General features: G+C 44.0%; 1 long non-coding RNA gene across 1 annotated transcript in view; it reads right to left on the bottom strand.

Moving 5' to 3' along the window:
- Nucleotides 1–8,373: 8,373 nt before the first annotated feature.
- The window catches only part of LOC132250135 (uncharacterized), a 94,860-nt gene continuing 76,552 nt past the window's right edge, over nt 8,374–26,681 (bottom strand). The window contains exons 2-3 of the long non-coding RNA XR_009461719.1: nt 25,116–25,179; nt 8,374–8,794 (exon numbers count right to left, since the gene is read on the bottom strand). This is a non-coding gene — a long non-coding RNA (uncharacterized LOC132250135). The remainder of the gene's footprint in view (nt 8,795–25,115; nt 25,180–26,681) is intronic.

Below are 26,681 nucleotides of genomic sequence, written 5' to 3'. Positions count from 1 at the left end.
CGAAAATACGGACGTTCCAGTCGGGGGACAAAGTTTTGGTATCGCTGCCAACCTCCTCCAGCAAACAGCTGGCTATGTGGCAGGGGTCATTTACCGTGGTGAGACAAGTAGGGCCCGTGGATTACGAATTGCTTAAACCAGGTCACCGCCGGGAACGACAGATTTACCACGTAAATCTGCTCAAGGAGTGGAAAACTCCTCAGGGCTGGTTGGCCCTAGATGAGGATACAAAGGAGGACCTGGGACCGCTGTGTCCCGGGTTAGGGAGACCCGGGAAGGAGGGGTCAGTACAGATGGGTAAGGAGTTGGGCCATCACCAACAGCAAGAATTACTAGCTTTGATAGAGGAATTTAGGGCAGTGTTCCAAGAGATCCTGGGGAGAGTAACGGGAGTAAAACATGAAATCAGGACCCCTCAGGGAACACTGGTGAGGGAGAAATGGAGGCCGATACCTCAGCAGTGGCAACAGGAAATACTGCAAGAGATCATGAGAAAGCAAGAACAAGGGATTATACGACCGTCCCGCAGTCCATGGCGGAGCCTCATAGTCCCCGTCGTCAAACCAGATGGGTCATTGCGCATATGTATAGACTACAGGAAGCTCAATGCCCTGACTACGTTTGATGCCTTTCCAATGCCCCATGTCACTCACCTCGTTGAGAAAATCGGGGAAGCACAGTATATAACCATGCTTGATTTGGCAAAGAGATATTGGCAGATCCCGATGTGACCCACGGATTGTGCCAAAACAGCCTTCGGGACCCCATGGGGCCTATTCGAATTCACGCGGATGCCCTTCGGCCTCAACGGAGCAGCTGCGACGTTTCAGAGGTTGATGGACAACCTATTGGCACCCCACGCAGCATACGCGGTGGCATACATTGATGACATCATTATATTTTCTGCCAGCTGGCGACAACACCTCCAAGACCTCAGAGCAGTCCTGGGGGAACTCCGAGCAGCAGGGCTGACCGCCAACCCGAAGAAATGTAAACTGGCGGGGAAAGAAACAGCATACCTAGGATTTCGAGTAGGCCAAGGGACAGTTCGGCCACTCACAGATAAGATTGAGGCTATAAGGCAGTTCCAGGAACCGAGAACCCGCAAACAACTGCGTTCCTTCTTGGGACTCGTTAACTATTATTGGGGATTTATACCCTGCTTCGCGACGCTCGCCACACCACTTACAGACGCGTTAGCTGGGAAATCTGTGACGCCACTGAAATGGACACCGGGGATGCGAAAGAGCTTCCAGAATTTGAAAGAAGCAATGCGCCATGACGTTGTCGTGCACACGCCTAACTTTAACGCCCCTTTCGTTTTACAGACAGATGCATCAGGACGGGCGCTGGAAGCAGTGTTACTGCAGAAACACAGGCAGGAGGAGCGCCCAATTGCCTTTGCCAGCAGGAAACTCAGTCATGCAGAAACCAGGTATGCCACCATCGAGAGGGAGTGCCTGGCAATACACTGGGCAATAGAATATTTTAAGTACTACCTGATGGGGAGGGAATTCGTGGTAGTAACAGACCACGCACCACTACAGTGGTTAACACAGAAACAGAGCATGAACACCAGGATCACCCGCTGGGCTTTGGCTTTACAGCCATTCAAATTCCCGGTGATACACCGTCTGTGCCGAGATAACTTTGTGGCTGACTTCTTGTCCAGGTGGGGAGGCGCAGACGACGCAGAGGAAGGTACGGGCCACATCCATAGGGAGGAGCCGCAGGTGACACATGCCGTCACGAGAGAAAATCAGCCGCCACAAGGCAACTTAAGGGGGGAGGTCTGTGGCGGCGAAGCGCCCCCACAGGCTAGTGAGGGAGAGAAGAGGGGACCCACAGACCCCAGACCCCGAGAGCAAGCCTCCAGAAGGGCATACGTACCGGCTGAGGAGCAGCGGGAGGAAGAGCCGCATCCGCGGCTGCATTACGCCGGCTCTGGCAACAGCTGTTCCCCGCGCAGCGAACAGCTGAGCCAATCCCAGCGGCCAGAGCGGCCGCTGAGGGAAGGTTTAAAAACGCCGGCAGGACAGGGAGGGGAGGAGAGCCAGGGAGAGAGAGTACGGGTGTGCTGCCCGTGCTGCAGGCTCTCGCATGGAGCGGAGAGGACCCCGCCTGTGGGTCTCAAGCAGGCAGTTTAGGCAAGAGCTGGAAGCCTTTCGCAAACAGCAAAGCGAAAGGCAGTCAGAGAGTGCAAGCCGAGGCACTCTCTCTGCGTCCTGAAGCGGCAGACGCCCAGGAGGCAGGGGAGCGCTCTGTGGACGGGAGGAAAGGGGAGACAGCGGAGGCCCCAGGAGGGGGCTGGAACCAGGTGGAGCACCCACCAGCTCCCCCTGATTCGGAGGAGTATTATCTGTAAGAGAGGAGAAAGGAGAAACCCCTCCCAGCAGGAGGGAGGACGACCGGGAACCGGGGAACCGGTCAGAGGCCATCATACTGGGCCTGGCAACATCTGGAATACATTGCCCAGCGGTTGGCATGTGGACGGGGTGTAGGGGAGGCGGAGCCCCGTAGATCACCGCGTCCGATAACCGTGAGTAACACCGTCTATCGGGAGGCCCCACCCAGGATAAAGATCTCTACTGTAGACCCCTCTGAAGGTAATTGAGTACATCCAAGTCGTGGCAGGCGAGTTGAGGGGAGGGGCAACACCCAGATAGGCCAGACGGAGCGAGGCGTAGGCTCCACACATTGCATAAACCAGTTTGAGTGAAATCAGTTAAGTCTGATACTACATTCCACCAGGTTTATCTCAGATCAGTTTTAGCCATTTTCAAACTGGTTTATGTGCCCTGAACATCTGTTCTGTTACAGGTTTAAACCAGTTTCTGATCACTTAAACCGGTTTATGTGTAATGCCTGTCCCTAGCCTTAATGATCAACTTAACAGGTATTAACGATCATCTGTGAAGTAACAATTAAGTGTTAATGGCCATTTCAGTAATGAAGCTAACCTATACTAAGGCAATTTTGCTGACTGCTAGGGTTTTGTATTTCACAGTTCCTGCTCTTGTGCCCAGGACACTTGTTTTAATTCTTGCTGGCTGGTCTGAAGCATCCTCCAAAATCTGGAACTGTATTGGCCGAACTGGGACATATGGTCACCCTACTCAAACCATGTTCTGGTTGGTCCACTCTTACATCTGATCTTGCCCTATAACAAAAGGTCTTTCCCTACTCGTATCAGAGCCTTGTTACACAATGTGCTTTATGCTGCTCAAATGTTAATGGGTGTTAGTGTGAGCTCAAGTCTGGAGCACACGTGCATTCAAGTCAGCAGCCCACTTGGGGAATGAAAGGTAAGAATCTCCTCTTACATACCCTTCCCCCTCCCATTCCATTCCAGGCTTCACCCTTATCCACTGAAGGAGTGGAATACTCTGGCCAGCAGCAAGAGCATCTCCCTGGATGACCAAGCCTCTGCATCTTCCAGCACATGTTCCTGTGACATACACTGTGGTGCGTTTATTCCTGCCACTTTTTTTTTTGCTATCGGATTTCCTGGTAGCAAATTTTGGCCATACACTGCAAATTTGTTCTGCTCTCCCTTTTCCCTACATTTCTGGGGCTCCCCTTCTTCCCCCCACAACCCACAAGCTTATTTTTAGCTGACAGGATGTTCCAGGGGAGCAGGCAGGGATGAGGAATCTTTATGCTCAGCCCCTGTTGCTGCCATGGCCACTGCTGGGGTGTTGATCTTCTCTGGGCTGAGCCCAGCTCCTCTGGCACAACCTGGCAGCCATAAGTAAGCCAGGGGGACAGGGGGAGTGAGCAGGGATCTAGGGTGCTGTGGGGGGTGCGGGGTAGCAGGCCCAATCTGGTGGGATAGGGGATCAGTGTCTCAATCTGGGGATACTGGGGAATAAGAGGGTGGCAGGCCCAATCCAGCCCAAGAGCTGGGAGGGGTGGGAGGACAGAGAGGCATGATGGCAGAGGATGATGGCTTGATTGGAAGTGGACCAGGGGGACAACAGGCCCAATTTGGGTCAATGGAGGAAGGGGAGGCAGGTGGGGTGTTTACACTAACATGTAGCCTACAGTGGCTACATGTTACTGTAACATGATCTGGGTAATGGATCAGAGAGAAACTTTCCCTGGAGTGGCATAACTTTAAGCTTCATAAAGGATGCTTAAAACTAGCTGCATGTGTTAATGTACAGACAATCCAGGTGTTAAGAGCTCCAGAAGCCACCTAAAATTAATGTATAACAAGGCCCTCAGTTATTTTTGTGGAAATAAGGGGCCATAGAGGGAGTAAAACCTTTGCCACTTAGCTGTGCTGGAAAGGCATACTTCAATGCCAGTAACCATGATTATACTTCACACTCCATGCTACAGCTAGAGCGTTATATTTCTTTTATAAGACCTTTTGTGATATTTATTATTTATATACTTCTGTTACTCAAAAAAGAGATTTGCATTTTGCACTAGTTTCTTGTGGTAGATGTTTGTTTTTTTAAAGTTTCTCAGTCCAATATAATACTAGATAGACTACATATTTGCAGAGAGCAAACGATTAACTATGAGATTATACCAACTAGATTTTTAAATACAAATATTCATTTGCCCTATTCTATCACTTCCTTTTTTTCAAGCATAAAAGACAGGATGTCAACCATTAGTAACAATTTTATTTAAATGAACTTGCTTTTCTTAATACAGCATGAGTACAATTAAACATGTAAAAAATATCCTACAGCAATTTATAGGGGGAAGGGGCCCCATGTTTTTCTACTTCAGCAGTTTATTTATAACAATTCACATGTCTGCTGGAAACAGTTTTTCAAACTGAATATATATCTAATTTATCATTTTCTATTTAAATTCCAAAGAAACCGATATCTAAATTCTTGGTTACCCGACAAAAGTACAACCCAGATATAATGACTCAATAACATCATGTAGATAGAGTAAACAAAATTACCTTAACCAACCAATAAATCAAAGCATCTGAAAATAATCCTGCTGCAAATCCCTATATCTAACTTCTAGAGTATGCCTAGAATGTCAGTAGTTTTTGCAGGTTGAGTCATGAGGTTTTACTATATTTTTTTACTGCAGTAAAGACCCAATGACTGTCATTGTAGTAATAAAAGTTGTATACAAGAGAGAGAGAGAAACACGTGTTTCATATTTCATTTCTACAGAACTATAGTGGATTTTTTTTCTGGTCTAAAATTTCTATACAATGCTTTCTTGGTTTTTTTGTTATGTGAATAATCAGTCATGGTTGGAATTTAAGATACAACTCTCTAGATGTTTATACTTAAACTAAAAAATTAATCAACCAGACTTCTTATATATTAAAGGGTATGCAAAGATGTAATGCTAAAAATGTTCTAAACACACTTTAAACCCTATAGAGGCATTTACACACATACTGTTTCATCCTGCAATGTGCTGGAGATTTGCCACTGATAGGCACTGTGCTGCACCACTTGCAGTTGTATAAGTGGTGAAATGAGTGTCAGTGAGCAGAAAATTGCGGCAGTGTACTTTTGACCTAAAGCACCTCTGATGTGTTTTAGTTCAAAAGCGCACCATTGCCATTTTCTCAGCACTAATGTGCATTTCGCCGCTTATACAGCTGCAAGCGTTGCAGCGCTGGGTACTTTTTAAAGCGTGCAGCACAGTAGTGCTTGCATGTGTAAAAATAACTAGGAATCTAGAAGTGCATAGCATTTAAGAATGGCTTAAACTTCCTGACAAGCTTCAAAAGTATAACAGGAAAATCAAGCGGTTTGAAATAGAACTTAGTGAGCCAGTTCAATATTATGTGCAGACATAGAGCATCCTGTATCTTCTCTATGGTCAGTCCTCCAGGCATCCAAAATGCACCATCTTCACTGCCCCTCAAGCCCATGCATGACAACATAGCTGTTCTGGGATGCAGCCAGGACTCTACTGCCCAAAGATCTGATGTTTACAGAGATTATAGTTTTCAGGGGTAGGGCAGTTGGACAGCCTTTGTATCAGTTTCACTTCCTTGCTATGGATCTGGTGGGGGAGGTCCCAGGCTCACTTGGAGTGGGAAAGGTGTGGAGAGGTTTCCAGATTATGGGAGGCTGTGTGGCCAATTGTTTTCTTACCTGCCTCCCAAATAGCATGAAAAAGCAATACACTTGATGTTCTGGGAGCTGTAGAACACGGGGTGTCAACCAGGGGTATGTGTACCCCCAGGGGTACTTAGAAACATCTTTGGGGGTATGTGGAGGTGGGTGGGCAGGGTTGGAATGTTCCTGAGGCATGGTGATTGCATCTTCCCCAACATGTTTGCCTCTTACCCAGGGGAAGGGGAGGGGTGCGCTGGGTGCCACTGGCCCCACACAGCACACTGTGGTGCCTCCCTACACCCCCACCTCAGCTCACTCTCCTGATTAGTCACTGGGCCACCGCAAGGATCTCAATAGCAGGGGGAAGCGTATCTCTATGCCCGCTCCCAGGAGCAGGGCCAGGGGGGCAAGGGCATCAGTGCCCCTCTGTGGGATGCACAGGTGCTGCCTGGCCCAAATGGGGGGGCGTCGCATGCAGCAGCTGCCACTGCAACCACCCTACACCACTTTCCCATAGCCAGTTGCACGTGAGGCTCCATGGGCTGATGATGGGTAGCACATGACTGGCCGGGCGCGAGACCCATCAGCAGCCCTCGGAGCCGCATATGCAACCGGGAGTGGGAAAGCGGGGCGTGGCCATGGTAGCGTGGGGTGGTGGGTGGCGGCAGCAGCCGCTGTGTGAGCACTCTCCCACATCCGGCCACCATCACCAGAAGGGGTACGTTTGCTAAAAAATGGTTGAAAACCCATGCTCTAGAATGAGATCCTGTATGAAAAGTGAATGCTACCTTCCCAACACTCTTCTCCTTTTGCATAATTACAGGGAAGTGAAATTCAGGTGCCTCACATCCTAGACACATGCCCTAACTCTGAGTCCCTCCGTAAAATGGAGATCGATAGAGGGGCCCATGTGGTGGGGGATGGGGGTGTGGGTGGGAAGGTTATCCTTGTCCTGGCTGCTGCAGAGAACCTTATCTCCTGCATGTACTGAGACAACATTTGCAGGATCAGGCCTCGCAGATGTCATGGGCAGAGGAAGTTCCTAGCACTATCAAGATCTAGGCAGTTCTGGGTGTATCCAGAAGGAACCCTTCAGCAACCTAGAGGACTTTTCTGCTGAAAACTTAACTGCTCATGCATTTTGGGTAAGTAAAGTTGACAGCTGAGAGGAGGATTCCAAGATCTAAATTTTGGGCATAAACTTCCACTTGTAACTATAACACTAAGCACCTGACTGCTTTTCTTCTTTGAATCCACTTTGAGTTTTTATTTTGCTCATCCTTCTACTTGCTTTACCAACTTCCCTTGCTCTTGAAATGTCTTGCAATCTATCCTTCTACTTTATCTTCTGCTCTTTCTCTGGGTCCATCTACTTTTCCTTAAAAATGTTCATTTCCTACTGAGGTGGTGGGAAAATTTAGTGAGTGAAGACAGTGGAAAAGAGCTCCTAACTTTGGGGGCCTCTCAGACTTTCTTTGCAGCTAACTCTGTATTCAAGAATTACAAAACAGGAATAAACATACTCAGAATATTAGCTGCTATGCACTCATGGGTTTCCTTGGTGATGTGAGCTGAGAGGTGCCAGAAGAATTGCCAACTTTTGAGACTTTATCATGAATTTTTAATTCCTGTGTTCATGTGGCTACGTAACAGGCTTGGCCTTTATGTTCCTTAAGGAAAGCAAGCTTCTGAGCCTTCTAGTTGCAGTGAAAAGCTCACAGACATGAACCCTAATCATAGATGGCCCCCTCACTAGCAGTAACATAACTATAGGTGGGTGAGTGGGACACCAGCTCAGGTATCGATGTAGGGGTGGCGTGCAAGATTGGCAGCTGCTACTAGTGCTCACAGTGCAAAGCTTTCTAGTTACACTTCTGCAAATAAGTTGACCAAAACATTTTTTTAAAATAAGCTCATGACTGTCTATCTAACTATGACTTCACGCATACTTTCTATGAATGCTTAGGCCTTAATCATGTAGCAGTTCTTCACAGCATGGGGTGATCCTAGGTCCTACCTGTGTCAGTTTACTTGGTAGGAAGCTTTTATGTAGCTTCCTGTTTGCTGGTCACGCATCTTTTGCTTACAGTTTCCAATGAGTTCAAGGACTGTAAACAGGCACATTGGGATGCACACACCTATGGTTAGGTATACTGCTTTGACTTAAAACACTGTTTCCTGCTTCTACTTGCCTCCCCAGTTTATGCCTAATATAAAATCAAACTGTAGGTTAATAATACAACAAAACAAGTACAAACATTACACTTCTTTTTTTTTTTAATCAATAAATCCCCACACACACACGCCACTTAAATCAACGCAGGAACTGCTATGCAAGAGTTAAAAGTTGTGTATTAGAACTGAGGATCTAGAAATCTTCCAGTAAATATTATAGAGAGAGTAGAAATAGTATAGGAGCAGAAAATGAACATCATGCTGTACTTATTTATTTTTCATTTTATCCTATTCAATACATGTGTACAGAGCAATACTTTGCTATGTGTATAACATAGACACAAGACTTGGACACAAAATCTATTTATTCCCTTGTGCTCTCTGGGGATGATATACTGAATGAAGAAAAATAGTGTAGCAGAAGCTTCCATGTGTTTAAGCCTCTGGCTGACACAGTGTAATATAGAAACTAAGGCTGGGGTAAGGGACACTTCATTGATCAAGGAGAAACACCACCCGAGTGTTCTCAGTACTCTCCCAGGAAGAAGAAGAAAACTCTGCTGCAATAAAGAAAGATGACAGAATGAACAACATATATATGTGTCAAAAACCACAAGAGGAGCTGAAACAGACAGAGGACTCAGGAAATCAATAGTAAGAGGCCATTAAATAATATGGTAGTAAAGAACACATAAATATGCCAAACTAAACTACCATTTGTATAGAATTCAAATAGGTAATTAAGTGCTGTGCTCCTTACACTATATTTTTAAGTCAAGTGGCTCCACTTTAAACATTAGGCATTTAATAATGAGGGAAAAAAAAATTCCTTCAGGAAAATAAATAATTTGGAAAGCTTTGAAGAATCTGGGAAAACCTGCCTATTAAATGAACAGTTCATCCAGGTAAGGTGTTAAATAAAGAAATCAATTTTGACTTTACAAGGTAAAAAAATTCTAAAACATTTAAATGAAATAGGAAGCTTGTCCAGTGCATCCTAAATATTGCATTCAGTACAAGGGAGGTTATCACCTCTCCAAAGCTTTTGAAAATCGGCACCATTTATATGTTTTCAGGAGAAAATTGCATAAAATTTAAGCCCCATTTTTTAAAAATTCCTGGGTATAATTTAACCTAAAGAAGATATGGAAAATAACTCTGAGTTTCCTTTTTTTTTTAATTGTAGGATAAGACAATAAGGATAGGACTAGGTATGGAGAATATAGCTGGAAAGTAGAATCCAGTTGAAATTATTAATAGCCCAAAAAGGTAATATACAGCTGCATGGAAATTTTCATGATCTACAGTGAACCTATATGATTAATCAGGAGAAATTCCCTATTAGGTAAAAGTTAGATAATTACTTTTTAAAAATTCCTTCTTTATCTGCTACTGTAACCTGTGTTTCCATAGAAATAGAAATAAAATCTATTGGCAGCTGGAAGGCAGGCAGCAGCTGACAACTCTCAGAACCAAATTTCAGCAGTTCCCTTTCAGAGGATAGTTCCAAAAGCCAACTTGCAAAAACAAGCACAAAGACTGTAATACAATATTGGCTCTATCAATGGTTGCCAATCAAAGACAAATTTTTAATGGCAATCTGCACACTTTTTGCTGACAACCTAACTTTTTTACTGATGTATATTTTTTACTGACATATATTTTGCATAATGTAAATGTAACCCTTTTGCCAGGCCTTGAACAAAGACCAGGTTCAACTGTAAGGGTTTAACACCAACCATAGTAAAAAAAGCTTGGTTGTCAATAAAATGTTGGTGTCTTGGGTTGGCATACCTGCTTGATTGCACAAATAGTTTTACACTGTGCTGCCTGCACCTCAAGTGTCTCTTACTTATCTTCACACCCCCTCTCCCAAAACAGACACCCACACTGGTTATGTGTAGGGGGTGCACGCAGGTGTACATGCACCCCCTGAGATTGGTGGTGCACCCCCTGAGAGAAGTTCTGCAATGCTGCCAGCAGTGCCTCTAGGCAGTCGTTGCTTCCCACCCCCCATCCACCACCGACACTGCTGCTGACATCTGTGGGTGTCCACTGATTGCCAGTTGGTGCTCCCCCACACTGCTGACACTGCCATGGCCACCTGCGGGAGCTCCCCACTAACTGCTGCCACCACCGCTACCACCTGAAGGCGGTCGCTGTGTCCCCCCAGTATCTGGGGGCATGCATTATTCATGGACCACCCCCCTACCCCAAAAGGACTACTGCCTGCCTATCTGTGCTCCAGCAGTGTTACAGGCAGGCAACAGGACATAGCAGCACATGGTTGGAAGGGGGGGGCTACAGACTACAAAGTCCTAAGACATGGATGGGAAAAATATGGCCCAGATCTGGCCTGTGGCTGTCCTCACTGTGCTCGTATGGAGCCAAGCCCCACCCACTCCTTCCTGGGCAGCCCACACCCATTGGCTTGAGCCCCAACCAGCATGCACAGCTTCTGGTAGGGCTGTTCCCAGTGCTCCTCTGCTCACCTTGTCTGCAGTGGAAGCATCCTGGCTGAAGCTTCCCCTCTGCCCTCCCACCCAGAGTGGCACAGCAGGGGCAGGAGTGGGAGGAAGAGCTGCCATTGGAGGCAAGGGGAGCAAAGCAGCACCAGGCCAGCTGGAGCCACACCAGGAACAGCCCCACCCAGAAGCTGCATGCACTAGATGGGGCCTGGGCTGGCAGGGCTACTATGCTGTCCTCACTTCCAGCTGCAGCTCCTACTCCTGCTGCACTGCTCCATGTGGGTGGGAGGAGTTTCAGTCACATGACTCCTGCCTCAGTGCACAGGGCTCCCATTCCAGCTCCTGCTGCCTTCCATCTACTCTACCTACTTGGCCCAATGAATAGCCATCTGCAGGTGGAAGGCAGAGAGGAACAGGAGCCCCATGTGTTGGGGCAGGAACCACCCAGCTGAAGCTTTTCCTTCATCCGCCTGGCTGGAGTGGCACAGCAGTGGCAGGAGCAGGAGCTACAGCTGGAGGTGAGGGGAGCTCTTCTGCATGTCCATCTCTGCCCTAAGAGAATGCTCCATGTTACTCCCACTGAGACATCAGGTGGTGCTGCCTGTCCTTTAACATCCAGCCTTGTTCGGAGATGGAGTTTCAACCAAGTTCCTATTTGCTTAGTTTTTGGTTTGTTTTTTTTTACAGACAGCTCCATTTTTTACAGACTTTATGAATAGTTGTTTTTTGCCTGTTTTTTTTTCTTATTTGTTTTGTTTTTTGCTAACTGTCCATCTTTTTAGGGACAGTTGGTAACCCTTGCTTTATCATATGTACTTCTTTAAAATGGAAGGGGGCTGGGATGAGGATACATTTTTAAAGTTTTTTCCTTTTTTTTAAAGAGATGTTTACATTCGCTTTGAAGTTGCTTGTGCTCTTGATTTTAATTTTGTATTGCTGCTTAATGTGTGCATTTCCATGCATTATGTATATACTTTTCCTATACTTAGTATACATAACTACTCTGTCTTAATTAGTTTTCAAACCCCCAGAAAAATAAAAAAAATCAAACTAAGCATAAATGAGCATGCAGTCAAATCAAGATGTCTTCATGTAGATCTTAATTTGTTTTTACCCACTGACCATTTAAGGCTGACATCTGGTTTCTGTAAAGTGGGACAATATAAAGGAAATGGAGCTGTAGAAGAAATGTAATTGAGGTTGGGGGTTCTCTAAGAATAGAAGAAAAGAAACCCACAAAGGTTGAGGATTAGAATTTAGGATGGCCTCTGGGGACCTATCAGGTTATAAAAAGGAATCAATATTAAACACAAGAGAAGAATGGGAGTTATTCTGGGTTGCTACCTAGAAAAGGAGGCAAAAGTAAACCATTGTTAAAGATCAGCTTTCCAGAGTCCTTGTGTATTTTCCAGTATTGGCCATAAACAGCCACAGATAGGCATCTCGTGGGTGCTAAAACTGTAAGCCTCTTAGAATTGCAGGTTGCTGCCAGTAATAATGTTGGCCTCTTTCCCAATGCCACTGCCTATGAAGCCAGGGTAGGATTTACAAGCTGCTGTGAATTTGTAAATCAGCTCTAGAGCCAAAGCTCTTTTTTCCTAGGTCATAGGATTAGTTTCCAGATTAATAGGGAGCATTCATTCATTATCTGCTGGAGGTGGTTTATATTGTTTATTTTGACGGGAGGTGGGAAGGTACCTGCAGCAGGAGTAAGAAATATCTGTTTGTGTATTAATCTGAATTTTCTTGATTGATGAAATTCACTCTTGAAATAGTGAAAACACAAGACCTATGCACTAATTACATGTAATTTGAATATGGAAATCGTGTATTACCTTTGTGCATTTACACTGTACAATTGCAAATTGCATCTTCTGTGAATTTTCTCACCAATAGCAAGCCCACAAACGTTTGCTGATGTGGCAAACTCTAAATCATTGTTAAGAAAGCAGATTTTTATTTTTTAAATCTAGAGTTCCCTTCATCACATCAGGTGCCAGAACATAACCATGTGACCCATGTAACCAATGACAGCAGACTGAAAATCCAATGCTTGAAACTATTTGTTCTAGAGCTAGAGAAGTCAGTAAATAATTATGATTGATAATGAATACATTTTAGAAATCATGGAGAATTTTCCAAAAAAAGATTAGCCAATGAAGGCCACTAACTGATTCACTGAGAGTAATTTTTCCATCTTTTGCTGTGCTCCTGACTCAATGGGCACCCATATAGCTGATTGCTCTTCAGGGGTATAAAACACCTGCACACATTTCTTCTTTATATCAGTTAGGGCTTTGCTAACAGATAATTTCACTCTTTATCCTTTCATGGCTGTGTCCAGCTGTGTCAACCTGCTTCCCTCCTTGAGTTAATAGAGTTAAAGACAGAAGATTAACCTTTTCTGCATACACCTTTTTTTGTGCACCCACACATTCTGTAACACTTCTCAGAAAAAGAGATATATGTGTGAAAATAATTCTTTCAACTTTCCCCCAAAGAAAGTCTTTTGAATCAAAGTATAAGTTTTTAACATTGCATTGATTGTCCTGTGATCCTTCATTAGCGTGATGAGAATGTTATGCCTGGTTGCATGATACCATGCTATTTTTATGGGCAAAAAATCTTCTGGAATTATGATGCTGGACAGTATGACTAAACTGAAAGCAATGATCAAGGAGAGGAGGCATCTGTGACATACTAATCATGATTTTATGTATTACTGTTTAGCGGACCACCTTGTGTAAGTGCTGTGAAGATTTAAATAAATTATAAAAAATAGTGCTTAGCAAGCATTTGAATTGGATAAAGTGAATTTGCTTTTCAGGCTAAATGGAAGTCTAAAGTCATCATAGCTATTAAGTTGCCTTCCAGGTGGAAACTGTACCTCTCACCTGAACAGTCTTGCCCTTATGTCATGTTCCTAGCTTTTTTGAGGGTTGGTTGAGGCCACCTGTACTCAACGGCAGGTTTGAGCTATTAGATGAGTCTACCACCAGTTCTCTTTGATCATTTAAGCCCTCCTTTAACCTCAGATTCTTCTCTGCAAGCAGTCCCAGACAAGTGAGAACTCAGCCTCCAAGTGCTCCTGCAGAGTATGGTGTGTGCAGTCTCTGCTAACAACACCATAACAGAACTATGTTGGAGTATGGGCAGCAAGGACCACTTTCCCAAAGTTTAATTTGTAGGATGTTGTTGGTTGAACCTCAACTCCAGCACAGGAGCTTTTACTGTTAACTCTCCAGTAAGAGGAATGGGGCCTTCTGCACTTCTGAGAACTCCCTTTTTAGGTTGTCTTCAGACTTAGGTGGATATTACTGCTTAGCTTTCTCAGATCATGTGATCAAGCTTTTTTCACAAATACAAGTGCTGGAGGTCATAATTCTATTTTCAAAGGAAGGATGAGATTCTGATGTTATATGACCTCAGGGTCCTAGCCCATATATTTAATTCTTGCATTTATGTCTTGCTTAACACATCAAGCACCTTTAACCTTCTGGTACCTGCAATCATTGGTAATACTTTGTTAAGGTTGAATAACTGGGATGGAATCTAGTTGCAAATAAAAAAATGACCCTAGTAGCATTGTTTATATAATTATGAAAAGTATCATAAAAATATTCAAACATGGTACTGATGGGATTAAACACACTGTAAGTGCTATTGAGACCTGTAAAGATACTTCTGGGAGACATTAGAGCTGAAGTGTCTAGTAATGGATATCGATCTTGATGCCCTTGTTAAAGTGAAATGGATAGCTATGTTATGATTTGCTTCTAGTAGCATGAGGGAGAAGTTTGTACAGTGAAATGAAGAAGAACAATATGCTAAAATTATTTTAATTAGTGTAGGTGATAGTCTGATATTTCTAATTAGTGTATTGGTAAGTTTCCATGAAAGGAAGACAGAGAAGGAGAAAACCATTTCGACTACTCAGCCCATTGAAGCCAGACAAGTATTCCCATATCATTCATTTATTCTTTAATTAGAATAATTTGAATACATTTTGTCTGCATCTAATGAGTCTTAAGGCATTAATGTTTCTAAGTATTAGTGATGGTCTCCTATTTTATGCTGAATGCTTTCCTTGAATTCTGAGATTGTAAAGTTTATCATTGAACCATGATTACTTGTTTAAGGGTTATTTCATCTTTTCTAGCGAGGCTATGAAATAAGGCCCAGTGATAAGAAACCCAAACCTAATGCTGCTAAATGAAAGCTTGTTAGAGCCTCCACTTATCTAAGTGTGAAAGGAGCTGTTTTAGGCAGGATTTGAGTGTCAAAATTTAAACAAGCTAGGTCAAAGAGATTGGATTGACCTTGTGAGGCTGGTCAGCTCAGAACCACGACTTATGTTCTGAGATGGTGGTAGCACAGCTTACATTTGGTCTAGTGGAAATTTATTCTCCCAAGACCCCCCCTCTACCAGTTACAGTTACTGGTTAACTGCACTATTAACCAAGACCAGCTACACGTGTAAAGTACCTACCCCAGGGCTGCCAGAACCCAGAGTCCCACAGCTGTGGACCATGGGTCCCAGCGTGGCCCTGCAGCTGCTGGGACCCAGTGTCTGTAGCTACCGGATTCTGGGTCCCATGCTCCTGTGATCTCCCTGTTGTAGTGGTGCTCCATGAACCCCTGGGACTGGGAGATACCAGTGGAGTGCTCCTGCAGATAAGAGATCATAGCAGGTGCAGTGCCCCAGCATTGGGGGTGTACTCAGCATCCTGTGGCTGGGAGATAGCAGAAGCTGTGATCACTCAGCCACAGGGGATCTGTGGAGAGCCCCCTATGGGTGTTCACTTCTTGCCAGGGCAGTGGGAGCCTGAGATTGGGCTCTCCCACAACAGTAATAAGGCTCATGGGATCCAATGAGTGATCCCACAGTCATGCCTCCTGCCATGCCTGGGTAGTATGATCATATGGATTGTGCATTAGATCCCATCACACCTTTACTTGCACATGTAGGGACCCCAAGAATTCATGTTTTTATTTTTTTTTTAATATATTGAGATACTTCACCTACAGCTTATAATAAAATTATAATATATTGTTCTTCAATGTGAGGAAACACCTTTACTGGTATGTATGGGATCATTTTTTTGCAAGGAATAGACAAATTCTATTATCTGTTATACATGCACAATTTTATAGTCAATGAGCTATTATAGGTGTTTCAAAGGGCAGAAAATAGGCCTTAAATATTTATAGTTTATCTTAGCAACTCTGCATCTTTTGTCTTGATCATCCAGTTTCAATAGTTGTCAGTTTGCTGTCTTAATTGGCCAGTAATATATGGGGCTCATTTTTTGGTGGGCGAGTAACAAAAATCCGAATGTTACGATATTACGAACTGATAGAACGTATTGTGGGAGTGCTGACAGAATGTCATGTAAGCAACAGTACTTTAAAGGATGACAGCCAAAAACAGAAATCGGTGGAGAAAACACATATGAGAAGACTGAAGTCAAGAGGGTTGATGCTCAGCTACTATAAATTGTCATAGTCCACTTACAAGAGTTACACTGGTTCACATTATTTATGGACCTTTGTGAATGGGAATAGTTGAACTACACTTGTCTTTGTTATTCAAAGCTTACTTTTGTCTTGAGTTCAAGTTACATAGAGCCTTCCACAGAACTTTCTGGAAAAAAATGTTATTTCAACTAAAGACTAATGTACGATGAGCTAACAACCAGAAAAAAGTATGAAGAGAACAAAAATGTAGTAGCATGTCCAAGGGACATATCCCTTTAACGATTAATGTGTCTAATTCATTTGACTAAACTGAAGAAAATTCAGGGTTTATTTTGCCCTTCAGTGTCTCAAATCTTTTTTTCTGGCATGTTGATAAATAGCTGAATAAAATTAAAGTTGATCACAGAATGTGTCCAAAAGTCAATTTGGCTAAAAATACTGCAATATCTGAGACATTATGGCAGATTTTGCAAAGTTTGGGATTTTTTTTAAACCTGAACTCCTAGCATCTACCACAATAAATGATTCTCTGAAAGATTGATGGTAGTATCATTGTGAGGTGAAATAATGGGAGAATTTCAGGGGGGGTGGAAACTTATCTTGAGCATTTATAGTTTACTGAGTCTTTTATAATCTAGTATTAACCTTTCTATTTTATGGGTCCCTTGGAAATGTCCAGGCTCTTTAGATTGTTTTAATTTATTTGTAATAGCATTGGAGGAACTTATCTTTCTCTTGTAGCTAATTTATCTGTTGCTGTCTCCAAATTTGTGTTTTCCTAGTTAGCATCAGTTCTCTAGACAGTTTTCCCCTTCTTTCTTTCCCAAACATTATTGTAGTTAAAAAAAGGACCCTTAGTTCTATTTTTATTTCCCCTTTTACATTACTTGCTCAACTTACATTACTAATTCTACCCTTTTGTAGTAAACTACTACATTTAGATCACTAGATATTTGCTTTGTCTGTATTGACTTATTGCTTCTGTTGACTTCCAGCAGTTATACACTTTGGCACTCCAATAGCAACAGAGTTGTTCCAGTCCATCCTTACCACTACACTACTCCCCACAATCCCTAATTATACCCAGGTTCTCATCATTAGTACCAAAATGTGCATTATGCATGTTGAAAGCTGGATGCCATCAGTGAAATCTCACTTTTTAAGAGGCGATTTCTTCGGTACATTTATTTTTATGTTGTTAGTTTATGAAATGACAGCACAACTTTATTTTTATTTCTTTTTCTCCCTTGTTCTCTGACAGTTTTATATTGATAAGGTACACACTTCTACAGAAGAGCTGATTGTTCTCACATTTTTAAGTGATAAAAATATATAGAAGCTTAAAAATATTTTTCATTCTATTGTTGCCTGAGTAAGCAGCAGCATATGCTGTGTACTACTGTGCTTATTCTTCCAATGGAAGGGCAAGAGGAAAAGCTTTAATCTGAAAAAAGAAAATAAATATGCATATTGTCATTGTCCCATGATAACAGCACAATCAAGGTATGTTTGGATAATTTTTTTTTCTGTGCCCAAGTACTTCAGTAATTCCATAGGAGTCCGATAATGTTTCACTAAAAACCAAACATGCCGGGAAGTTTTTATTTCTAGACAATTCCTCCCTTTTTAATTTGGTTTGCTTGGTTATTTGCAGCTAATCCCACTGACTTCTATTCATTTTACTATTTACAGTCCCCATCCTGAGTGTGCCTTAAATATTAACAAAGTTATTCTCACAATAACACTTACATAGTACACGGGCAATGCTGAGAATCTAAACCATAATGTCTAAATTTCAGCTGTGTTTTATTAGTTACAAGTCCATGTTTCAATAGAAAGAGCACAATCCTCTTATATAGGTTATGATATTAACTAGGTATTTTTAGGCATTAAAGCCTCTAAATCATCCAGCTCATCATATACATACAGAACTTAAGTTTATCTCTTGTCTACTATACTTTTGGTCGAAGTATTCTCCTTAAAGGATAAATAACTGAATCTAATAAAGTAGCCAATCTGCTACCCATAACATTCACATTAATCTGTTTAATCATGCAACTGGTTTATTACTGCCATTTGTTCTGTGCTTTATGGGTGTTATTCTGGTGGCAGAGTAGCAGGCAGCTACTTGCAATAAGAATGCGTCTTCTACCCCAATTTCAATGAATCCACAGTCATCCTAATGACTGAGCTTAGGAATGCTGCAGTGGAACATGCAATGTCTATCAAAATGCATAATATAGACGTTAGCATGGTTCAGGAAGTGAGTTCTCTAAGAGCAGGTGTAGTGTGATGCATTACAACGTTCCCTACTGTGGGCTTGAGGTTGTACAGCCATATTCTAAACAGTCCATTGGTTTTGGCATTAGATTTTGTAATGAGAGTAGTTGGCTTTAAGGGAAGTTTCCAAACATCATGGTATCATTAAAAGGAGGTAATGCCAATACATTTTGCAAAGCAGCAAGGCACAATATTTTCTTATTTTTTTAATATTCATAATTATATTTGCAAATGTAAAATCCTGATGCAACTTTCAGGTGGGTGCTGAGTGTGATAGCACAACTAAGGATTTATTTTAAAAGCTATTCTGCCAGGACAGCTTAATATTAGAGGTGCACTGATACATCGGTCTGGTATTAGATCAGTACCGATATGAAGAAAATTGTCTATATCAGACATCAGCCCTACGGGGCCACTAATTTGGCCATGCCCATGCTGCATGCCTATGCTAAATGCCCATGCTGCATGCAGCCATGGTGCAGCATGGAGCAGAGCTGGCAGTGTGGAGAGCTGCCTCCAGCTGGTAGGTCAGAAGGGGAAGAGGAAGGGAAGGGGCATGGATGGGGCAGATCAATCCCTGTGGTGAGGGAGGGGGCTGGGGCAGGGGCAAGTACTGCCCAGGTGGGGTGGGGGGGACATGGGATGGAGCTGTGGCTCATGGGATGGGGACAGATCCTCCTGCTCCTCCTGCATTGGGGGGGGGGGGGGGCATGCCCCTGGATTTGCATGGCATGGAGAAGGCAGCAGCTGTAGAATGGAGCCAGAGCCAGTGCTGTGCAGGGCTTTTCTTGGCAGGGGCTGGGCTCAGAGCAGGCTCTGGCCATGCTGGGAGGAGGCTGCAGCCACTCCGAATTTTGCCACAGCTCTACTCCCAGCCCCACACCGCTGTCCAGTGCAGCCCTGTCTTTTTCCAGTACTTGGGTGGAGGTGAGGCATTCTGTTGGGGCTGCACTGGGTGGCAGGTGGCAGTGGGGGGCTGGGAGCAGAGCTGTGGCAAAATCGGGGTGGCTGCAGCCCCCTCCCAGCACTGCTGGAGCCCGCCCCTGAGTCCAGCCCCTGACAAGGAAAGCCCCACACAGCACGGGCTACGTCTCTACCCCGCAGCTGCCGCCTGTCCTGCACCATGCAGATCTAGGGGCATACACCAGACTTACCACCTGGAGGCAGCTGTATCAGATATCAGATCAATATCAGCCAATACACCTCCTTAAATATCGGCTATCGGTATTGGGCCCCAAAATCTCTATTGGTGCACCCCTACTTAATATGATTGGGGGTGAGTTGCCATGAAGATGTAGAGGTACATTTTATTTAAACGTTACTTTCTAGCACTATGGCACTGAACTTGAGCTAGTAAACCCAATTATGGGTGTCATGGTGCTGTCAGAAGTACTAAAGGGACACCCTGCCTTGTTGTTCATAAGAAAGAAGCAGCAATGTCTTCCATTCTCCTTCCTTGTTAACAGACCTACACAACATGAACCGATGCCTAACACAACACCATTCTTATCTCCAAATTTAAAAAAATTCTGCAAGAATGATGCTGTGCTTTGCTATCTTTCAGCTTGGCAAAGAATTCAGGAAGGCAGTCATTAGTAAATTCATGATGAGTCCTTCAGCCAGCTTTTTCTTAGGGATTCTGAGCAAAAACATGAATGTGGTACTCCTACATTGACCTTGTATGCTGAAAGTTTTGTGATTGTCTCATTATCAGGTAACACATTAAGTAAATAACACTTTCATGGAAGCTAATAAAGAGGTTTAAGTGACTTTCATACCCCTTAATTGGTGCCAGTAGCAAAAGAAGCAAAAGAGATGAGTTACTGAAATAATACTTAATATAAAATAGAAATTATACCCTCATTGAAAATCCAGTACTACAGATTTGGCTAGGACCCTTTACACTTTAAGCCAAATGTTTAAAGTAGTTTGGCTGAAAATAATGGGCTAAGTCTATTCTAAAAAACCTCCTTTATAGATACAAGGTCACCACCTGTGATCCCTAACGTCTATTATATACCCTCTCTGTACTGTGTGCTCCCATGTTGTTCCCTATGCAATGTTCTCTACTTTCTTAAAGCTAACCTATCATTTTAGATCATATATATATATATAGATATATATATAGCAATTCCTTCTTTTTTTTAAGTGAATACAATATCAGTGGTTCTCAACCTTTTTAGACCCAAGGCACCCCTCAGAAAATACCAACTCTTAGTTTTCACTTGTTATTTGACTACAGAAAAATAACAGAGCAATCCTTCTGTTACAAAGAACTCCGACCGAACACAACAGGTAAGAATGTTTTTAGCACTTTGAATTCCTACTTGAAATCTCTGGATTAATCTTGGGAAATATGCTTACACACCTAACAGCACTAACATTTTATGGCACCCTGTAGCATCCTTGAAAAGATCTGAAGACATCCCTGGTTGGAAATCATTATACTATCCCATAGGTTTTCTCTAAGCAAAGTCCTCCTTTTCTTCCAATATCTATACACAGTGTCTGGAAAACTGAATGTTTCTGTGGAAAAGATCTGCTGGGTAGTAAATAAGATAATTAGGCTTACAATAAACACCCTGGTTAGTTGATTGAGTAATGGTTTAAGTTACATTTTCCTAATAGCTGTTGGTACTACTTGTTTCTCTACAGACTCTAAAATTGTACATTTATCTCAGCTCCTTATATGACCCCCCTCCCCCAGAATTCCAGCATCTAAGTGTCTCGCTCATTTTTGTATTGATCTGCATGACACCAGGCAGGGAAAGTCATTGCCCTCCATTTTACAAGTGGGGGGCTCAGAAGCCTAAGGGCTAGATCCACACAGGGACTAAGGCTTGATTCATCAAATTTGGGGAGACTCAAAAATAGTTGCTGCTACCAGCCATACCACCCCATCAGTGCCAGTGACCTAGCCACTGCCACTGTTTCCCAGGGAACAGAATTGGCCAAATACGTTTCTGGGAGATATGCAAGGTAGCCAGTTAAACACAAAAGAAAAAAATGTGTGTGAAATGCCATCTCTGTCCTAGATTTAGGGCTGTATGTAGATTGAGATTCACAGCTGGAAACCCTTTCCTGGCACCTAAATCATCCCTTTGGGTATGAATGATTAGCTTGAACTTTTCTTTTAAAACAAGTCTGGTGGGTACCTAAGTGCCCAGGTTCTGGGCCTTACAGCCTAAAGGGAGTTCAAACCTACATCCCTTGCCTCATGGCAGAGTGCCATAACCACTAGGCTAGAGGCAGGGCTGCAATAGAGCTATTCTCCATCCCTTAAGTTGAAGAATGAAGCTGGGCCAGCCATCTCTGGCTTCATAAAGCCTTTGCTTAATGCAGTTTAGGGGAGGGAAATATTTCTTTTGATTTCATGAAGAGTATGGTCTTTTCCTCCAGCTTTTACTTGTTCTGCTATGTGAAACAAGGCTATCATATGGTTGAAGTAAATCCTTTCCAGTTTCCTAGGAAGATGCATTGAAGGAAAAGTCTTTCATTTTTCCCCATGATATGTTGTTAGTTCAGCAACAACACTCCGGACACTGCTGTGTTGAACTAACACATTTATTATTATAACTCTTTGGAATCATATCCAGGTGGATCTTAACAATTGTATCAGTAGATGTATGCAGATCTTATACCTGCTCTGCCTCTGACTTGACTTAGTCCAGTCCTGTGGAGAGAGAGGAATCAAGAATGCCCCTGGCTCCTCATGGCAGAGAACAGGGAGTCCCTGGTGCTGCAAAACTGCCACAAAGCAACTGAACCCTGCCAAGAACATGAAGGCTTTGGCCTTAAAGGGACAGTACAAGGAAAACACAGTAAGACACAACACCCCAATTTGAAAGAAATATAACAGTTCTTGATACTGTACATGCACTGGCCAGATTATTAAGTCTATCAGTAACTTTATAATGGTAAATCTGGAGCTTTAAAATAGGCCTCACAATCCACAGTGTGAGAATAACGTATCTGTGACCTGAGTATTACAAGGATAACATATATGTGTGGGTGCAGATAAGAAAATGATTTGAGTAAACAAAGGATAGTAAAGCCCAACTTTTCAAATTTGACTAGCTAAAGATAGGCTTCTAAATCCATGTTGAGGGAGAGTCAGGCCTCAATTTACATGGTATTTTTTTTGCACGGTTTCAGTTATTCATGGTCAATTAATTGTGACCCTTTATTTTTGTATATGGTATGGATTGACTTTTACATGTTGCAGTGCAGTCGCCAAGCTGCGCAGATGCATCTAAATTCAGCTTGTCACTTCTGTCTTCCCCTGTACCATGCTGCTCTCAGTGTAGCTGGTAACTGTGTTGTGTTGTGGTGGAAGGGGAGGGGGGAGAGAAGTGGCGTAATGGGGGAGGAGGGGAGATCAATGCCCCCCGCAGTGAGGGAGGGAGTGGGGCAGGTACTGGGGCAGGTGTTGCTCAGATTCATAGATTCATAGATGTTAGGGTCGGAAGGGACCTCAATAGATCATCGAGTCCGACCCCCTGCATAAGCAGGAAAGAGTGCTGGGTCTAGATGACCCCAGCTAGATACTCATCTAACCTCCTCTTGAAGACCCCCAGGGTAGGGGAGAGCACCACCTCCCTTGGGAGCCCGTTCCAGACCTTGGCCACTTGAACTGTGAAGAAGTTCTTCCTTATGTCCAGTCTAAATCTGCTCTCTGCTAGCTTGTGGCCATTATTTCTTGTAACCCCCGGGGGCGCCTTGGTGAATAAATACTCACCAATTCCCTTCTGTGCCCCCGTGATGAACTTAAAGGCAGCCACAAGGTCGCCTCTCAACCTTCTCTTGCGGAGGCTGAAAAGGTCCAGTTTCTCTAGTCTCTCCTCGTAGGGCTTGGTCTGCAGGCCCTTGACCATACGAGTTGCCCTTCTCTGGACCCTCTCCAGGTTATCCGCATCCTTCTTGAAGTGTGGCGCCCAGAATTGCACGCAGTACTCCAACTGCGGTCTGACCAGTGCCCTATAGAGGGGAAGTATCACCTCCCTGGACCTATTCGTCATGCATCTGCTGATGCACGATAAAGTGCCATTGGCTTTTCTGATGGCTTCGTCACACTGCCGGCTCATGTTCATCTTGGAGTCCACTAGGACTCCAAGATCCCTTTCCACCTCTGTGCCACCCAGCAGGTCATTCCCTAGGCTGTAGGTGTGCTGGACATTCTTCCTCCCTAGGTGCAGCACTTTGCATTTCTCCTTGTTGAACTGCATCCTGTTGTTTTCTGCCCACTTGTCCAACCTATCCAGGTCTGCCTGCAGCTGTTCCCTGCCCTCCGGCGTGTCCACTTCTCCCCATAGCTTTGTGTCATCTGCAAACTTGGACAGAGTACATTTGACTCCCTCATCCAAGTCGCTGATGAAGACATTAAAGAGTATCGGTCCAAGGACCGAGCCCTGCGGGACCCCACTGCCCACACCCTTCCAGGTCGAGACCGACCCATCCACCATGACTCTTTGGGTGCGACCCTCTAGCCAATTCGCCACCCACAGGACTGTGTAGTCGTCCACATCACAGCCTCTTAACTTGTTCACCAGTATGGGGTGGGATACCATATCGAAGGCCTTCCTGAAGTCTAAGTATACGACATCCACCCCTCCTCCTGTGTCCAGGCGTTTTGTAACCTGGTCATAGAAAGAGACTAGATTGGTCAGGCACGATCTGCCCGCCACAAACCCGTGCTGGTTTCCCCTCAGCATAATTTGCCCTGCTGGGCTCTCACAAATGTGAGCCTTGATAATTTTTTCAAAGACTTTACCAAGGATGGAGGTGAGACTGACTGGCCTATAGTTGCCCGGGTCCTCCTTCCTCCCCTTTTTGAAAATGGGGACCACGTTAGCCCTTTTCCAGTCCTCCGGGACTTGGCCCGTGTGCCACGAGCATTCGAATATTCCCGCCAGTGGCTCTCAATGATGTCGGCCAGTGCCTTCATCACCCTCGGATGGAGCTCATCCGGGCTTGCCGACTTAAAGGCATCCAGTTCTTCCAAGTGACTCTGCACCACCTCAGGATCTACGTATGGAAGTAAGGATCTACGTATGGAAGTAGGATCTATGTATGGAAGTAGGGTGGGCGGGCACAGGACAGAGCCGCAGCTCAACCGGGGCATCTTGGGGGGTGTGGGGGGGTGGCTCCTGCTGTTGTCTACACTCTGGGAGGGCATAGTGGGGCATGTGCCCCCCAGATCTGTACAGGGTGGGTCAGGGCTGCATGGGGCTCTTCTCAGCAGGGGCTGAGACACACTGGGATTGGGGCAGGCAGTGGCAGTGCTGGAAGGAGGTTATGGCAAAATTTGGGGTTGCTGAAGCTCCGCCCCGTAGCACTCTCCCAGTGCTGCCACTGCCATCCCTGAGCCCAGCCCCCATCAAGAAAAGCCCCATGCAGCTCTGGCTCCAACCTCAACTGCAGCCCATCCACCTTGCCCCACTCTGCACATATCTGGGGGCATCCCCCCATGCCCTCCTGGGCTCTGCACAGCAATGGGAGCCATCCCCCCCCACACCTCTAGATGAGCCATGGCTCTGTCCTGTGCCTGCCCTGCCCTGGCTGGGCAGTGTCTACCCCTACCCCTCTCCTTCTGCACCATGGGGGGCACTGACCCTTCCCTTCCCTCTCCCCTCCCCTCCCACGACACCAGACTTACCAGCTGCATGCATCTCTCCAAGCTGCTGGGCTCTGCTCCTCACTGCCTGTGTGTTGTGCTGCAGCTGTGTGCACACATAGGCATTTATTGGCCAAATTATCAGCCCCATCTGGAACCTAAACCCTTATTTCCCATAGAACCTTGGTAGCTTTTTACAGTATTTCTATTTGCATCGTGTTTTTTCAAGAACGTAACCACCATGCAAATTGAGGCCTGACTGTACTTAAAAATACCATGTCCCTCATAGCTCACGATGCTGTCAGGTTGAGGGGTCTACGTAGCTTCCAAAGTGTTACACTGGAGCTAAGAATTGGAGCAGCCGTGGTCTGGGAGGCTGACCCTCTGGGCCACCTGCCAGCCAGGGTTGCTTTGACCTGGCTCAATGTGCTGTGGTCCTGGGCGCACATTCAAATGTGGCACCCAGGAGCAATAAACTCCAGTCTGATTTGTGCTGGAGTTTATTGCTCCATGCTAATAGCATGCGTCTATGCACCCTTTGTTGATGAAAATCAACTCCCTGTTTTGTAAAAGCTTAAATAGGGATTTAGATTCCTGACATCACTCACAAAAAGTGGGAAAATTTTCAGCCTAAAAATTAAATTATATTCCCCTAACATGAAGACTAGTAGTTTGTTTCTATCTAATGCTGTCTTCCTTCCCTTATAGAATGATCTGGACTTTCTGGTGCAAAAGGTAAATGATGCTTTTTGTGCTCTGTGAAAAAGGCAGTTGATTGCTTTATTCAATCATTCCTGTGTTCTATTGGTTGTTAGTGGAGTTCTGCAGTTTTCAGTTATGCACATAGCTTGCAGCTATTACTATAATATAAATTGAATTTATTGCAATATGGTGTACTTAGGTATATTTGCATATTGCAGTCTGGTTTGTATAAAAAGTTGACCTAAATGGAGTGACACCCAATGTATAAAATATCACATTATGGTGATGTCATAGGGAAGAGTGATGAATTTTAAATATCTAATAAATCTGCAGTACTGAAACTTTAGATTTTTTTCCTTTTTTTCCTGCATGTGAGGGGAAAGGTTTTGAATTCCTGTATGTCAAGTGAAGAACAATCTCAAGGAAGAACCTATTTCTTGATTTGTATCTTAGTGATGAGAAATACATCACAAATTCATGCTGCATTGAACAAAGATCATACGCATGCATTTAAATCACTTAATCTAACTTTTTTATTGTGCAATTTAGAATTATATTCGTTTTGCATTTGTAATTAGAGGGTGGAACAGATGTAGAAGTCTTAGATTAAAGTGATGTCTATTAAAATAATTTTTGTTGCTGAGTGGTTCCTTACCTGTAGAAGTGTAGTTTTCCCTTCTACAGGGTTTTGCTTCATTTAAAGACATGAAAGGCTTGTATTGATGTTAAGGAAAATAATTGTTTTTTTTTCTTTTTTGGTTTTTACTTGGGGGGGGGGGAGGGGAGGAGGAGGGAAGAGAGAAAAGTATTTTTGTAGAGGGAATTAGTAAGGCTTCCATTTCAGGGATCTCTCATAAAACTGTATTTGAATTTTCTCAACCAATTAGAGTATAGATGCTATATGGT

This window comes from Alligator mississippiensis, chromosome 1 (assembly GCF_030867095.1).
Source record: "Alligator mississippiensis isolate rAllMis1 chromosome 1, rAllMis1, whole genome shotgun sequence".
Taxonomy (NCBI): domain Eukaryota; kingdom Metazoa; phylum Chordata; order Crocodylia; family Alligatoridae; genus Alligator; species Alligator mississippiensis.
The sequence above is the reverse complement of the archived record's forward strand: the minus strand, read 5'-3'. Positions and strand labels throughout refer to the sequence as shown.